Source organism: Arvicanthis niloticus, chromosome 28, assembly GCF_011762505.2.
Source record: "Arvicanthis niloticus isolate mArvNil1 chromosome 28, mArvNil1.pat.X, whole genome shotgun sequence".
Taxonomy (NCBI): Eukaryota; Metazoa; Chordata; class Mammalia; order Rodentia; family Muridae; genus Arvicanthis; species Arvicanthis niloticus.
In genome coordinates, this window is record NC_133436.1 from 17,888,017 (window position 1) to 17,901,819 (window position 13,803).

General features: G+C 42.4%; 1 long non-coding RNA gene across 1 annotated transcript in view; it reads right to left on the reverse strand.

Annotated features, from left to right (window-relative positions):
- Nucleotides 1-1,434: 1,434 nt before the first annotated feature.
- Nucleotides 1,435-13,803, reverse strand: part of LOC143440145 (uncharacterized) — a 53,311-nt gene continuing 40,942 nt past the window's right edge. The window contains exon 6 of the long non-coding RNA XR_013108010.1: nucleotides 1,435-1,625. This is a non-coding gene — a long non-coding RNA (uncharacterized LOC143440145). The remainder of the gene's footprint in view (nucleotides 1,626-13,803) is intronic.

Sequence of the window (13,803 nt, forward strand, 5' to 3'; positions counted from 1 at the left end):
CCTAAAGACGTTTTCTTTTTGGAAATGACAAGCATTTTTAGAGAAAGCTGTAAATACCTTTGAAGGTTTTAAAACCTTTTCATATTCAGTCACATTGAGACCTTTATGAACTTCATTTTTTTTTATTTTAATAAAAGTTTGTTATTTTAAAAAACTCACTTAACTCATACATCATATCTCTCCATTTCACCAAACTTGCACTTGTCTAGTGCTATGTCCAGTGATGTGAAGACCAACACTAACTGGGCCCAAGTCAGTGGCATTCCTTCAATGACTCCTCCTCTATGAGTGGCAGTGGTAGACGTTTTAGGACATGTTTCAGGTTAACAGCACTCAAGCAGATTATGCTATCGCATGAGAAGAATTAGCAGGCTTGTTTTATGCAATTTCACCAAACATGCCAAGCCTACATCTCCTGTAAAGAAGGATGCATTAGGACTTATGAGTCACATATTGGAGAAACCAAGTATGAGAGAGAGTATGTTGAGCCAAATCACTTATGGTTAGACTTAGACTGCATTTTTAAAAAAGTGTTGATCGTTCTGGTGCAGTGAGTATCTCTCCGACATGACTTAATTTCTTAGGCTCCAGCAACTTGACTACAGATTCTAGATAAATAAACCCTAGTCGGGCCTTCGAGTTTTCTTCTTTTATGACTTTACCGAGCTCTTTATTAAAACAAAATACAAAGACCAAACAAAAAAAAAAACCCAGTAGATTAAGTAACAAGCATCCTGTGCTTGCCAACATTCTTGTTTGGGCTCAAAAGTCATATAATGGGTAATGCCTTCAAGGCCTGGCAGCTTCCCTGTGAGGGCGACAGCTGAGACAGATCAGCTTGCTGGGAGCACAGAAAGCTCAAGTTCACATGGCAACACTGGAGGCTGAGATTGTGTCTGCCTCGAGTGTCCAAATTCGTGTGCATTTGTGTACTCCATCATTTGGAAGTTTTGAAACTTCCATCATTGGAGTTTCACTGTACACAAGCTTACCGAGAGAGGGAAGCTCGGGCAGATAGGATGATGCCTTTGGAGTAGAAATGAATGAGGGGGAAGATTTTACGAAGAGTTCATACATTTTCTTTCTTCCTCTATCTTTCTGGATAAAACTTGTAGTACAGAAACAAACACAATTACAAAATCCAGCTGATGTCCCATGTTTGGACACATGTGAAGGGCCTTTGAGACCTGATATCACAGCCCATCCCATAATTTCTGTTCTGTTGTCATGTCCCACACTCTGCTTGTTGCCATCCTACTCAAGACTTTGGTCCTCTGCTTCACATTGGTGTCACTATTTCAGCCTGTGTTCCTGGTACCATGTCAAAGGTGACCCTTACTCCTATAAACCAGATGGTAATGTTCATTTCAGAGCTACTGTCGGTGCACACACAGAGAAAAGCTACAGTTGTCAGCACAATACAAATTAGAAAGAGTGGATTCAAGCATGGGGTAAGAAATAAAGTTGAGGTTCTGAGCACACACTTTGGCAGAGATCAGACATCATGAACATTTATTTTCTCATGTGTCACGATTCTTCTTCATAAAAGCTTCGTGGAGGATTTTGCTTCTTGAGTTCTCCATCCACCTAATAGGACACAGCATCTCAGAGTCACCAGAAGATGCCTATAAAGATACAGAGGCCTTTGAATAACCTTATGTTCCCTTTCTTCTGGACAGAATTTAAAATACCACAGATTTGCTATAAAGAATAAGATGCTAACAAGACACGCTGCCATCACTGCTCCCAAACACCTATGGATTGGCACATAAAAATATGGCCTAGGAGAATGGGGCGTATCATCTGGGGCCTTCAGCTCCTGCTAATAGTTCCTGGCATAAGATCCAAGAGACTCTACTTTTGAAGTCTATGGTCACCCTGAGAGGAGAGTCACCAAATCCCTGGAGACTTCAACATGGTTAGCTGTAAGGAAAGGCCACTCTCTGAAAACTCGGAGCATTTCAGTAGGTACCTGATGACCCCAGCTATGCTCCCAGGATAGCAGGGATAGTAGTATCTTCCTGAAATGAAAGACAGTATGTGACTCTAGAAACCAGGGTTGTCTTGAGAGTGGTGCATTGGACACTCTACATTTAAGGGTACACAGGCAGAAAAATACAGTTTGGGGGCGGGGCAGACTGGGTTGAATTATGGTTCATTTCTTGCTGAATAAATGTTGTGATGTTGGACAGATAAATTCTTGATATCCCTTTTCCTCATCCTATAATGGAATTATTTTTTATTTGTTTTTATAGGTTTATTGCACAAAAATATTTTGGAGATGTCCTAGTATTGTTACTTATAACTATATAGCTGTAGGAAATTTGTTAAACATTGTGGTACCATCTTATTTTCAATATGGCAGTAAGCCTGGGACCTACCTTCCTGGGGGGTGTTGTGAGTATTTAGTGATATAATGTTTGTAAAGGTTTTAGGTTTTTTGGTTTTTTTTTTTTTTTTTTTTTTTTTTGCATGATATAGGCTACTCTTCTTTTCTTTTCCCTCTTCTAGAGAGAGTTTCTCTTTGTAGCCCTGGCTGTCCTGGAGCTCACTCTATAGACTAGGCTGGCCTAAAACTCAGAGATCTGCCTACCTTTGACTCAAGTGCTAGGATTAAAGGCGTGTGCCACCATTTGCCCAGTGAGATCAGCTATTCGTAGTAACTGCAATAAATGTTTGCTTCAACGTTTGCTAAGTTCTCAGTGAACTGAAATTACAATCGGTACCATTGCTGCCGTTATCATCATCCCAAGACTATAAATGAGTTAGAGAAATACTTATTGTGATATTTTCCCAAAGCTCGCCAGATCTGCTCTTTGAAAACTCGAAATCTAATCCTCCTTCTTCATAGCCAATGCAATCACAGTGTCTGCAAAGAAAAATCTCCAGGTCATACCATGGAGTGCATTTCTGTCTTCTTCATGCTTAAACTTCAATCAAGGCATGTCAGTTATACTTATCTGAGTCCTTACGAGTCACCTGAGTCCCTACAGAACCAAGAAGTGCTTGAATAAAGATCATGTATAACCGTTGACACATGGCACATGTGCAGACACCTGTGAGTCACTGTAAGGTTCAGATTTCCTTGTATTTTGGTGATTGGAGTAGCCAGACCCAGTACAGCTGTCTAGACTATGCAGAGTACTTGTTGGGAGCCGACTCCTAGCTGAAAGCGGCTATCATCTCTGCAGCCATCTTGGGCCATATATTTGAAGGTTGATACTTTTCCACCTGACAAGAGACTTGTTTTAATAGCATGATATTTTTGCAAACAGCCCACAACAGCTGAGCACACTCTGATAAACATCTTGTTTTTCTCAGACATGTCCTGGACTTTCGGTTTAGTGCCCCCAGCTCCAGGCACTCATGGTTAAGTGTCTCCAGCTGCACTCCCCTGCTTGTGCTTATATACTCATAATTGCCTTTCAATAAACGAGACCTGATCAGACACCCTGTCTTGTCTCCATTCTTCGCATCTCCTGCCCCCTTCATCCCCACTCTCTCCCGTGTAGACCCCGTTGACTGACCCTTGGGCCAGGTCAAATACTTGTCATGTCCTTTGGACATCGGCTGTATCAGGTTGTTGCTATCTTAGTGGTCATAGAATCCAGCTGTTTACTTAGTCAGAGGTTCATCAGCAAAAATGTACGGCCTCTTCTTTCTTTGGGGATTCATGCCTGGACTTTGGTTGGACAATTTAAATCATTACTTTTTTTTTTTTCATGTATGGAACTAACACCATCCTTTCAGAGTCTTTTTCCCTCTTTTCTCTGTCCTCTGAAAACACTTCACAGTGAAAACACTTTTTGAGCTGTAACACATCTCTTCACTCCTTCTCCCAGCTCTGGCTTTTCTAGACAGTCGTCATCCAATCTTCTCTTGAACAGTAGAGTGGGAAGGTGACCCTAGGGTGCACATCTGCTGGGTTTGATTTTCTGGTGTCCATTTCCCTCTACTTCTATTTATAGTCTTTCTCCTTCAAATAGGACTCTACCTCAGGAATCTAGAAATTTCCAAAACAAACGTGAACACGTGACCATTAAATGGCCACCCCAGGCAGCCTTATTGCCTTTCAAGTGAGAGATGATTTATTTTGATATAATGTTTGAACATATTAAACTCACTGTACATCCTGATGCTATCTTTGTATATGCTTCTAGATTTGTGTATGTGCATGTATTTGCACATATGTTTGTGTATGTGTAAATGTTTGTGCAGTATAGGTTACTGGGAGTTAAACTCGGGACCATTTAACAAGTTAAACACTCTTCCACTGAGGCACATTCCTGGTCCCATCAAGTTCCAAATGAAGTGTTTTGCACATGTGTATCCTCTGAATGTTTATGGCTTCTATAGGTCCTACACAGCAGTCTAAATAAGACCAGTCCTCAGGGCCATATGGTTCACCACTTGGAATCTCAGGTTAACCTGACTGTTCATTAATATCCTTTGAGTCTGGTTAGCCAGACAGCTGCAAAACTATCATTTCTCTCCTCCAGATCACATTTCACATATGGCTCCTGATCCATAAACCTCCCTCCAAAGAGCCTTTGAAAAATCATTTTCTTAAAAGAGAAAAATACCCCTAACACATTACCAGCTTCCTCTAAAGAACCTGAGTTTTATTTCTGTCACTTTGGTTCATCCTGAATCGTTCCTGTCTTTCCTGACATGGTCTGTCCCACTGTTCAGCTCCCTGTGGATGTTCCTTGGTCCATGAAATGTCCAAGAACCAAATAATTAAAGCTGCAGAATAATAAGATAGAACGTACCAAACAATTGTTTTTAAAAACTCATTCATCTTGAATATTGGTATTAAGGAAAAAATGGGGACTTGGCTCCTAACAGAGTTCAGCTTAGTCCTTTTAACAAGCCTGTGGGATGAGGATGTTGTTTTTTATCACATCCACAGTGACAAAAACCTATGTTAGACATAGGAGAACCGTGGTCAGGAAATTACAGGGTAGTAAACAGACTAGATAAAAAGGGGGGTGGGGGGGGCAGTGGTGGCGCACGCCTTTAATCCCAGCACTTGGGAGGCAGAGGCAGGCGGATTTCTGAGTTCGAGGCCAGCCTGGTCTACAGAGTGAGTTCCAGGACAGCCAGGGCTATACAGAGAAACCCTGTCTTGGGGAAAAAAAAAGGGGGGGGGGAGATGGGGAAAGTAAAGGTTACAGACTGAATGAGTGCATCTGCAGAGCCCCAAGATAGAAACAGGAAATGAAATACACAAAACTTGAGGGATCCCATGGAGCAGACTGAGTCAACCCTTCCTGCTTGACCCAGGTCCAGGGAGATTATGGTTTGGGTGCTGCAAGGTGTCCTCCAAGAGGAAAAGGACTGTTTGAATTTCATAACACAGGGAGCTAAATGTGCTTCAGATGACCTGGAGCATGTGCTACGTGCAAGGCGGGCCTCCTCAAAACAAACTTGTGAGTGTCCTGTGTCATGATCACAAGATTTTATAAAACAAAATATTTATTTTTACTTCCACAATAGCGGTGAGACACGGTAGTATTTCATTCTGCTTTGTTGGTTTTGTTGTTAGTGAAGGGAATGAAGGCTTAGAGTTAGGAGCTAATTTGGGATATACACTGAAGGGAGTTGTGGCGTCCATCTTGTTGGGCTCATACGGTGAAGGACCCCTGCGTTTAAAGCTGTCAGGCTCTTATTTGTATCTTACCACAGACTAACAACAGGTCAAGTGTGTTTGTCATTACCTCCTGTTTGAAATGTCTATATTCTCCTTTTATAGGCCAAGATGTGAACTATGTTTTATCGCTTGCTTTTTTTTTTTTTTTTTTTTTTGCAACAGGGTTTTTAATAAGCTAACTTTTAGAGTCTCAATTAGAAACAGAAAACGAAGCCCTTTATAAGGACAGATGCACCCCAATATGCTCTCTGTAGGATATTTCCTTGCATGTGAAGAAAGATGTCTGATCCCAGGCACCCAGCAAGATGGTGAGTGGAGTGTGTGGAAACACATGGAACATCTGGCTGAAACATTTAGACTCCCTGCTCTGGCTTTCCCCTCTCTCCAGTGCCAAGGCATAACCTCTGACAACCAGTCAGGATCCTTGCATGCTGAGCCAAGTTGTTGGTCATGCTGTCGATATTTCTTGTGTACTATCATTTTTATTGTCAAAGATGTTACAAGGCCAAAGAATAAAAATAATGAAAAGGAAGAAAGGGGGGGGGAATCCATTTTAAATGAAAAATATTCAGAAAGTTTGCAACTCTACTGCATTTATAAAAACTCTTAATGGATTCTATAACTGGGTGATGCTTTATTCCTTTAATAATTAATTAGACATAAAATGAATCTATTATTATGGCTAATTACTTAATGGGCTCCATTAGAATGAAGTTGCTAAAAGGAGAAGGCATTTAAACTAACTTAGATGATCTGACTTTTTCCCCAATCTGGAAAGTACTTCAGAAGCAGGCAATGGCTCTTTTTTTTTTTTTTTTATTGGATATTATATTTACATTTCAGATTTTTATGCCCTTACCCCACTCCCCCACCCATCAAGGAACCCTCATCCCATCCCCCTCCTCCTGCTTCTATGAGGATGTGCCCCCACCTACACCCCCAACTCCCATCTCCCCACTCTTGAATTTCCCCACACTCAGTGTCTAGCCTTCATGGGACTAAGGATCTCCTCTCCCACCTATGCCCGACAAGGCCATCCTCCCCTACATATACAGCTGGAGTCATGGGTCCCTCCTTATGTGCTCCCAGGCTGGTGGTTTAGACCTTGGGGAGCTCTGGTTGGTTGGTATTGTTGCTCTCCTCATGGGGCCACAAACCCTTTCAGCTCCTTCAGTCTGAAGGAGGCAATGGCTCTTAAAGGCCTGCACTCACAGTAACGTAGCACAAGCATCTGAGGGCTTCATCCTCCTTCCTCTCTCTTCCTGTTCTTACCACTGTGCTTCACGACACTTGAAAATGAAGACCCCCAAACTCGGGAGACCCTTACTCAAGTCTCAGGAAGTCCCGGCCACCCACAAACTCCAAGACTTGGATGTAATCAGGATGTAATCAGCAGAGGCTTTATTAGGGAAGTTGGCCGGCCAAGGTCAAACCACGAGCTCTCTCAAGAGCAGAGTTTGACCCCGCCAGTCAGTCTGAGGAGGGTTTTTAAAAGGGTGGAGTGGGAAGGGGGGTGAGGGGTTGTCAAGGATACATAACATAAAAATAGTGGAACATTTCAGAGGAACCCACCCCAAATGATTTAGAGTCATGTGAAAATCACTCTGCACACTCATTCTTCTCAAGAATGTAGTTTTACCATGTCACTGTGCCCTACCCTGTCATTATCAACTATTTCAGGTTAACTATTTCTCACTTGATCCGGCCATAGCCCCACCTAGATGACTTGCATCTTTTTTCTGGTCTGGAATGTGTCTTCCTGCTTTGGGCCTTCCCCACCCACAGGTGGATTGTTTTCCCTGAGGCTTGAGGGCCTGAAATCTTACATTCAGTTCCGCCTTCTGGAACCTGCATTCTCTAGCTCAGGTTTAGGGTAAAGAAAAAGCCTATCTGTATTTCATAAAATGGTCTTTATAATTTTTCACTCTACAAAAACATGGCCCCCGAAACCACATGTTAAATTTAGAGTAGATTCTTTGCTAGAGAGCTCTGCCTTTGAGCATTTCCAACACCTACCAGGGGCAGTGTTTTCAGACCAGGAGGTGGAAAGGTTCGGTTCTTTCTGAGCTTTGGAGGAATGTAGCTAGGCTGTCTACTCTCTTGGAAGACGGTTTAAGTTTCTCCATCGTGTGTCCCCTGTGGCAAGTCAGGAAAGGCAGTCCAAACGTAGCTCCATTTTCTGATTTATAACAGGCTGGATCTACCCCAATCAGTGACAACCAAGAGCCCTTGGGAACCCTAACTCAGAATTTGGTGGCAAGGAAATTCCTATGCTCATTGTTTGCTTGAATGCCTCATTCTTTACTTGTCCTGCTTAGTTTTTTGGGGCGACTTTGTGGGTATTGGAATGTGTATGACATGCAAAAACTTGTAGAACAAAAAGCTCTCCCCCTGACCCCCACAAGCTATGAGAACAAAGTAGCTAAGAATAACGCGATTGTGATACTTGGTGGCTAAAGAGAGAGGCATCTGCTCAATGAATATGAAAGAGAATCTAATTGAAGCTGTGGAAGCCCTGTGGTTAACAAGAAAACTCATGGATATGAGAGAAAGGCAGCCATCATAAGCTTTAGCTGATACAATGGAAGGCAGTCATCACTGTCCCTGAGAGGAGAATAACCCTGTCATATGGCTTTTTCTGAACCAACGGGAACTCATCCAATTTCTGAGAAATAAACTTAACTGCAAAGACACTTAGAAAGACTCTGCTTCAGAAGTATCATTGACTAAGTCTGATAAGGGAAATTCCCGATTTTCATTTGAAAGGGCCCTGGAAATGGAATTTCCATTTGTCAGGGATAGCATGGACTGTCATACCCCACTGACTGTGCGCCTTCTCCGATCTCTTGCCCCTTGCCTTTCTCAGACCTCATAAAATCCCACAGTGAGCCTCAGGTTTCCAGAACCTCTTGGTTCAATTCTTTCTCTGAAAAGATAGTGCAAATTTTGAAGTGGGGCAAATAGATTTGGATTGCAGATGTATCCAAGCCATATTAAGTGTGGGTAGCTAACTGCTCAGGATGCCTTTAGAGTCTATCCCTCAATGAGTCGGGACCATTTCTTAATGATATTTGGCTCTGCTTCTTCTAGAACTTATGAGTGAAACAGTCATCATGAAACAAACTATCATTGAATGTGTAAGGATAGGTAAGATAAACGATAGTATTTAAATGACAAAGTCATGAGAGGGTTAATAGAAGGCTGACATCCATAGTCAATGACCATTTCTTGAGCTCCTTCAAGGACATCCCTGATATATTCCTGGACCCAGCCGCTTTCCTTAGTCACAGAGGGAGATCCCATAACCTGTTTCTTCTATCCTTGACTCTAAAGCCATATGCTCGAAGCTGCCAAATTCTGCTGCTTGCTGTAGCTTGAACATGCCCCCCTCGTTCAGTTACATCCTCACCAGCTTTCTGGTTTTGATGGTTTCCTTCACTTCCTAAGCTTGGCTCTCCTAGAACTCACTCTGTAGACCAGGCTAACCATGAACTCTAAAATCCACCTGCCTCTGCCTCCCCAGTGCTGGGATTAAAAGTGTGCACCACCACACCCATCCCTAAGCTTTTCTTTGATTCCTTTTCATAAATTGGAAGCTTAGCAGGGTGGGTTCTTGTTCTGAAGTCACCACTCCCTTTATTCCACTGAGCATCAAGTTTTGTTTTGTTTTTAAATCTGTTTATACTTCCTGGTATTTCTTTTCTCTTCAAATGGTACATTATATATTCTCCTTGCTTAGCTTGCTCCTTTTTTATTATAGATCTTCATAAGAGTGAACACTAATAACCAGTTGATATTATGCTGTTTTGAGATTTCCTCTGCCAATGGAGTTAATCCAAACCCATCAATTTAGCCTCAGACATATTGTTTGAACAAGGGCATAAAGAAACCACATTTTTTCACTAAACTATCACAAGAACAGTCTCTAGGCCACTTATTAAAATTCTTCTCCTCTGAAACCTCTTGAGCCAAGCCCCACAGTTCAAATCACCCTTTACACCACTATCTTCCATGATCCTACTAGGATGGCCCATTAAGCCCCAATTAAAGTGTTCAACTGCTTTCCTATTCCAAAATCCACATTATTCCAAACAAAATATGGTCAGACCTATCATAACAATACCCCACTCCTGGTCCCAACATCTTTCTTAGTTAGGGTTTTATTGCTGTGAAGAGATACCATGACCAAGGCAATTCTTATAAAGGAAAGCATTTACTTGAGGCTAACTTGCAGTACAGAGGTTTAGTCCATTATCATCATGGCAGGAAGCATGGTGGCATGCAGCAGACATGGTACTAGAGGAGCTGAGAATTCTACATCTAAATCAACAGGCAGCAGAAAATGACTGAAACACACTTCCTTTAACAAGGCCACACCTTCTCCAACAAGGCCACACCTCCTAGTAGTTCCATTCCCTATGAACCTATGGGGGCCATTTTTATTCAAACCACCACACTGGGCATGGTGGTACATACCTTTAATCCTAGTACTCGGGAGATAGAGGCAAGCAGATCTCCATGAGTTTGAAACCAGCTTGATCTATATAAGGAATCTCGGGTTATCGAGATCTATACAATAAGTCTCTGTCTTGATTGATAAGCAAACAAATGGATAAAAAAAAATCATACATAATAAAAAAAAAAAAAACTCTTGCCTTTAGGAAGTACATCCATCCAAATCTTGACAGGATACCAAGGACAACTCAATTTAACTTGTGGAAAGCTAATAAAGGGATTATTTACAGAACTTCAGGAAAGGTTTAGGGGATCTGACAAAGCAGCGTGTAGGACCCCTCCCCACAAACCAGCACTTGCTCAGACATATTGCCGCCTTTACTACCTCTATCTTGGGAGCAGAACTGTATATGCTGGAAGAGCAGCACAGGAAACTGTGTGAAGGATATAAAGCTTTCTGAAATCACCACTAACCTGATATTTGCAACCTCACACTGTCCCAGCTTCCCGACTCGTTGATAGTGAGTCCGGGCCAACTGATCCCACTGGAAGGGAGAGAGGGAGAGAGGGAGAGAGGGAGAGAGGGAGAGAGGGAGAGAGGGAGAGAGGGAGAGGGAGAGAGGGAGGGAGAGAGGGAGAGAGAGGGAGAGAGAGGGAGAGGGAGAGAGGGAGAGAGGGAGAGAGGGAGAGAGGGAGAGAGGGAGAGAGAGAGGGAGAGAGGGAGAGAGGGAGAGAGGGAGAGAGGTTCATAGCAAGCAACTCACTGTGAGGTCACAGTGAGGAAAGACGGGGGGGGGGTAAATCTGAGGAGGCAAAGGAGAAGTAGCCAACCCAAGGAAGAAGGTGAAGTTGAATGGAGCAGCTAGATCTGCTGTCTGTCTTTTTGTTACTTTCCCCTCCATATCCCGTCATTTGCTTTCTCCTCTCATGACAAATTCCTTGTGTTTTGTAAATCTCAACGAGTGCCCTGAGTCTCAGGCCAGGAACTGACTCCAACCAATGGAGCCAAATCTTCTTCATCTCAGTCTCTAGATCCTTGCAAGTCATGAACTGAACTGGAAGATGTAGACTTGCCAAAGATGAGGACGTAGAACCCGGGAAGCACTTATGTGGCTTTCTGTAGTATTGCAGACTTTGGTGTGTTCAGGTGGTGACTCTGTGTGGCCATTTTGGGGAAAAGACAGTGCAGATATAAACTGGAGTTCTTTATGACCTCTAGCAAGATAAACCAGTGACCTCAGTGTAGGCCAGCTGCTATAAACTGTTATCTTCTGCAACATGTAGAGAGGGCCACAGTGGTCCAACCTGGACTGGGTGTATGGCACAGCTGCATCATCACAGCCCAAAGGATGCTTTTAGAAGAGACATGGTACTTTTTTTCTACCCTTTCCCCTCCTCCTCCTTTTCCTCTTCCTCCTTTTCCTCTTCTTCCTCTTGCTCCTCTTCCTCCTCTTCCTTGGCTAGCAATGCAATGTAGGCATCCAAATGTTTTTCTGTGCACATGAAGACAAATGCTTCAGATTATTTAGCTAATGAGCAAAGACTGCCACGACTTTCACTTTGACAATTTCACACACATTGATTGTGTTTTTAATTGTATTCATCTCTTTTCTTTTTCTCACAGCTTTTGTAGCAAAGAAAATTTTGTAAAAAGACAAAACTCACCATTTAAAGGGATGGGGTATAATGGTGTCTAATCTGTGTCATGAAGACTAATTTTATAGTATCTGGTGTAACAACCACCAGAATAACTCAAACAGTGTAACCAGATGATACAGAGTCTTAAACCAAACGTCCCAAAAATGGCAGATAGGATGGTCCTGGAGAATCATCCCTTGTGATTCACTGTATGCCCCTCCCCTTATCTCATATTCATGAAGCAGAGCTCTGATCCTGCTGTGGCCAGTCATCTTGCCTAATGAGAAGCTGCCCCGCCACATTGTGCTCCATCCACTCCTCTCCACCTTGCCCCAATCCAGGACACAAACACAATTCTATCTCTTCAGATGTTTGGATACTTCAAAATACCCATGTATTCTCCTTTTAGAGGTAACAGGGAGGTTAGTTGTTTTGGGACTGTCTTACCCAATGAATGTCCTGTAGGAGAACAGCAAGGCAGTGAGTGTTACTGCAGAACCAAATCTGTTGTCATAGGACAGCATTTTATAGAAAGAAAAAATTTTAGGAAACAGAAAGAAGTTGATCCTTTCTTTGGAACAAACCTCTCTCTTTCCTCTTTCTCTATCTCTATCTGTCTGTCTGTCTGTCTGTCTGTCTGTCTGTCTATCTATCTATCTATCTTTCCTGCTTTTCCATCCCTTTCTTGGCTGAACTTTTTGAGTTGGAAGTATTGAGTAAGCTTTTGATGTACAAACTGGCAAAGTTAAAGGCCTTACAGAATAAATAAATCTTCCAAATGCTGTCTGGCAAATGAAAGTGCAGATGTCAGCTCAGCAGGGGCATAGGAAGTAGGTGTTCATGTCATCATACAATGGCTACTTTTCTCAGGACAGAGCCTCCTGGAGATGTTACTGCTGGCGCATAGACTCCTATGCTTAAAATGATAACCTTTGCATCCCCAGGCCACTAAAACCCACTTGCCTTCAGTGCCCCTGCATCCAGCCTGAGGAAGCCAGCTGGTTCTCATAGTATGAGCAGGGAAGTTAACACATAGTACGGTAGTATTTAAATTAAAACTTCCTGCACATATCGCTCAGACATATAGAAATTATTAATGGTGATTGGGGGATGTTTATCATGTGACAGGACCATCAGGTTCTAACAGACAAAGCCTGTTGTAGTGTTCCAGCGCCTGCCATTTTCTCAGTCCTCTCTCTTTAGCACAATTCCAGTTTGCTGCAGAACTTGTTGGAAATGGAAACTCAGATCCTCCAGACCTTACACTCAGATGTAGGAGGGTTGGTTTTTTTTTGGTTTTGTTTTTGTTTTTTGTTTTTTTTCTGGTTTGGCTCTGTTTGTTTGGTCTTCCAGACAAGCCAAGCACCATTCGGTGGGACACAGGGTTAGTGGCACTGTGGTCTGCTGACTAAGGCAATGAAATAAGTCTTGGTGCTGGCACACCACCACACAGCAAATCCCATAGTGTCAGACACTTTGGCCAGATGGATTGCTCAAGCTTTTGGATGCATTCTCAAGTACACATACTTAATCACTGCAGGTCCAGTTCATGGAAAAATGACCTGGTACATGTGTGGGTGTCACTTCCTGTTACTTCCTTTGGGCACTCAATCCCAACATCATAGCCTATAATCAGCATTGTCCTGATCTCCTCTTTAGGGGCTTAGCAATATTTAAATATTAGAAATAGGTTGCATGTAGATGAAATGATATTATTTCCAAATATCTCAGATTGTTTTGAGAATTGGGCCTGGTTTCAAGTAGGCTGTACCATTGCCTTTTAAAGTACATTCTGTACTCAAAACATCAGGTTCCAGATTTTTACTTTCAAAGTCAGCTAAGGCATTTCTTTTACTGAGTTCATTTAAAAATGCAACTTGCCTGCCCAAGAAAGACAAATGTATCGAAAAGTAAATTAAGCCTCATCAAAACCCATCTAAACCAAATATTCTATTCACTTAAGTTGACAAATCAACAAGAAATTAAAAATTTTTCCTTCAATCAATATTTGCCACACACAGGGAACTTAATGAGCTAGAGAGGCAGCATGATGTGGG